A 4,249-nucleotide genomic window follows, 5' to 3' on the forward strand; every position below is an offset into this window, starting at 1 on the left:
TATTTTTAGATGAAACTCCAAGGGAAGACCTCTTTGGGAAAGTGGCATTTTGACAGAGCACTGAGTGAGTGTGAATGAGAGCCATTTTAGTAGGTGGAAGGACATTCTGGGCAGAGAATATGACATGTGACAATGCCCTGAGCTGGGAGCCTACCAAAAGCACTTGAGGAAAGTTCACAAGGCTTATGATGCTGGAGAAGAATGATTGACAGACCCTGAAGTACTGAGGTGGGAAAGGTGGCCTGGGGAACAATGGCATGGAGCCTGAAAGGACAAGACCAGGGCTTGAATTTCTTTCTAAGTAGAATGAGTAACAACAGAGTGTTTGGAGCAGTAGAAGGACAGGATGTGACACTGGTTTGAAGGTTCACTTTGGCTGTGCATGCGGTACAGCAAGGGTAGGGTCTGGGCATGAGTTGGGAGGCACCAGCAAGAGTCCAGCTTACAGTGGAAGTGGAGGAAGTTGTGAGAAGGGAGTTCAGTTCAGTTCAGTCTCTCAGTCATGTCCGACTTTTTGTAGCCCCATGAACTGCAGCACGCCAGACCTCCCTGTCCATCACCAACTCCCGGAGTCCACCCAAACTCATGTCCATCAAGTTGGTGATGCCATCCAACCATCTCATCCTCTGTCATCCCCTTCTCCTCCTGCCCCCAATCCCTCCCAGCATCAGGGTCTTTTCCAGTGAGTCAGCTCTTCACATCAGGTGGCCAAAGTATTGGAGTTTCAGCTTCAACATCAGTCCTTCCACTGAACACCCAGCACTGATCTCCTTTAGGATGGAGAAGGAGGTGGATCCATGAAATATTATGGAGAGGTAGCAGGATTTTCTGACAGGTCAGACATGGAGTCTGAGTGAAAACCAGGAATTTGGCATGAGCACTATGGTGATTGACAGTGCCATTTCCTGAGATAAGGACCACCAGGGAAGAAGCAGTTTGGGGACTCAGGCATGCAATTGGAGTTTGTGATGTACAGGACCTTCACATTGGGTTTTCAAGTTGGCAATTGTACACATGGGTCTGGAGTTCAGGTGAAGGATTTGTGCAGACAGGGAAGTGGTCCAGGAAACAAGTTTTGGACCTCAGAAGGTCATAGTCAGAGAGGGGAGGCTGAGAAGGAGTGGCCAGGGAGGCAGGGTGAAAATCAGGAGACTCTGGTGTCCAGGAAGCCACGTAAAGAAGGTTTCTTGAAAAAAGCAGTGATGAACTGTGCCAAAAGTCAGTAAGGTGAAGACAGGGATCAGCCCACTGGGATTGCCCACATGGAGCTCACGGCCACCAGAATCTATAGGACTTGGCTTAGTCACCCTTTCTCAGAGGGGCCTCCCTGCCCCTTAAGTGCCCTCCTCCCCTCCCAGCACCTTGTACTTTCTCTTCTCTGTAACTGCCATGATAGCTGCGTAAGGCATTTCCTTGTTCAACATCTGTTCCCCACTGTGGTGTGGCCTCTGTTCAGACAAGGAATAGGGATGTTGTGTTCACTGTACATTATGAGCATCTGGCACATGACAGATATCTAGGCAGGGCTCAGTAAACATCTACTGAATAAATGTTGTATAAGCATCTGTGAGCCAGGCCTGACAGAAACCGAATGGGGCTTTCAATTCTGCTTTCATGGGGTCAGCAGTGCGAACAGGGTATATTTGAAAACAAGTATTCCTGTATAAATAGAGGAAGAGAGTCACGCATAGATCTTGCTGGCCTTTGTGGAAATGGTGAGGAACATACCTTTCTTGAGCAGTTGTAACTAGAAGGGATATGAGCTCAGGAAGGTAGCAGTTTTTGTTTTAGTAAAATTTATTTTTTTTAGAAATCTGTTAGATTAACAGAAAAATTCGGGAAATTGTACTGAGAGTTCCCACATACCCTATATACAGTTTTCCTTATTATTGTTAGATGAAACTCTGAAACTGCCAGCCCTGACTAGGTACCACAGTAACCATTTGCATGAGTTACTTTATGACAGGAGATAAGTAACAGGGAACTAACAAGCCACCACCAACTTGAGGAAGTTGGGAAAGGTCAAAAGGAGAGAGGATACATTAGCTCGTTTGTCCTAACAACCTCCCAGAGTCCTCCTCATTGGAATCCATCTTGACTGAGTTATGTAGGTGCCCCGAGGATGCACCCAGAGTCAGAATGATTAGCCAGAAACAACCTAGAAACTAATCTCGTCACCATAAAACTGCCAGCAACATGGCAGAGAAGTTCTCTGGGTTCTCCTACCCTGCTGCTCTCCGCTCAGGTGCCCCTTCCCAAATAAAGTCTCTTGTTTTGTCGGCATATGTGTCTCCTTGGACAATTCTTTTCTGAGTGTTAGACTAGAGCCACCCTCAGACTCTGGGGTCCCCCTTCCTACAACATTATCAGCACCTTATACTCCTAACATTTGTTTCTATTAATAAACTAAAATTGATATGTTTTAAAGAAAAGTTCATACTTTACTCAGATGTTCTCCATTTTATCCAATGATCTCTTTTGTTTCAGGATCTCATTCAGGACATCATCTTGTATTTAATCACCATGTCTCCTTGGGCTCCTCTGGGCTGTGACTGTTTCTCGGCTGTTCTTTTTTCTCATGACAGTTTTGAGGAGCCCTGGTGGGGCGTTCGATGGAGTATCCCTCAATTAGGAAGTTTCCAGTATTTCTCTCATAATTAGACTAGGGGGTTTGGGATTTGGGGAGGATGACCACAGAAGAAAGTGCTATTTTCATTGCATCATATCAAGGGTACATACAATCACCATGATACACCACAGCGTATACTGACCTTCATCACCTGGCTGAATTCAGGGAGTGTTCTTCAGGCTTATCCACTGTGAAATTACTCTTTCCCTTTTCCCATACTGTTCTCATTAAAAGGATTGGGGTCACAGAAATCTGCCCACAGAAAAGTGTTTTTAGCTGGATCAGGAAGTTTCAAAATGAGGGAGAAAGAAGCCCCTACCATGAACATTGTGGGGCTGTGCCCAGCAAACCTCCTTATTGCTGGGGAGAGAGCCTGTTCATGGGAAGGGAACCTAGCCCCAGATTTTTATTACAATAACTTGGCATTCCACTTTATAGGTCACCATTGTTTTAATTTTGTCAACATGAGTGTGTCTCCAAGAGTTTGGTGGTTCTTGAACACTGTAAGAATTTAGTTTTCAGACTTGAATTTCTGAGGATAGCACTGTGGAATTACAGATTATCCTCATGAGGGGTGGATGTTCTTGGGATGCATTTTCAGCACCACTAGAACAGGTCTGTGAAAACATGGCCAAGGAGGAGCTTGCCTTCATTTTTCTCACAGAACACAGCACCCAGAGTCCTCGGGGGCCAAGTGTCTGTCAGAAGGAAGATGCTGGGTGAGGTCATGCTGCCTGTAAAGCTGTCTCAGGTTCCAGGGACTTCAGCAGATGGTGACGTGGACAGAAAGAAGACTGTGGCAGTGCTGAGAGACACAGGTGTGCTTAGTAAATATTTGCTTACTGGAAACCTGTCACAGGTGCCATGGGCTGCTTAGCTGAAAGCTGCCTGTCTTGTTCAGGAGCACATGTGACCCCCAGGGTCCTCACAGGAGGGCTGGGATCAGGGTGAGTCAATAAATAGGGCACCCACTCTCAGCTGCTGATTCATCATTGACACCAGACTGAGAGTGGGATCTCCTTGCCACCTCTGTTCACAGGAACTGCATTCTGTATCTCAAGGAAAGGGCAAGAACAAGTGTTGCCTGGTTATATCACAAGTACCAATGTCCTGCTGAACTGCTGTGGGAGCCCAGTGGCAAGAAGACCTAATTTCATCTTGGGCAGGATGGGAAGACTCCCAGGACACCATCCAAGCTGCATCCAGAATGATCAGGAGACATTTGACAGTAAGTGGGAGGGAAGGGTCTTACTCCATGGAGTGGGCAGGTGGGCAGCGGGAGGCTGATGGAGTTCTTAGGCCAGTAAAGGATGAGGTTTGACCCCTAAAATGGGAATGTTTTTCCCAGTTATCTGCATATACTGGGACTCTCCTTCCCTCTGTGGGTTTCAAAATCCTGTGGGCATGTTCTCAGGGGCACATAAATCTGAGGAGCCCACCTCTTCCCTGTGAGGTAGATTAATGTGGTCCGAATGCCTGTTGTGGGAAGATGGTTGTTCTGGGTACCGTGGTCTGTCCTCTCCTCCTGGACAGGAGACATGCTGGCAACCAGTCCAGCCAAGAATCACTAGGGAATCTTAGAGGTAAAGGAAGCCCAGCAAAAAGAAGCTGAATGTTGTG

Source organism: Bos mutus, chromosome 3 (genome assembly GCF_027580195.1).
Source record: "Bos mutus isolate GX-2022 chromosome 3, NWIPB_WYAK_1.1, whole genome shotgun sequence".
In the NCBI taxonomy this organism is placed as follows: Eukaryota; Metazoa; Chordata; class Mammalia; order Artiodactyla; family Bovidae; genus Bos; species Bos mutus.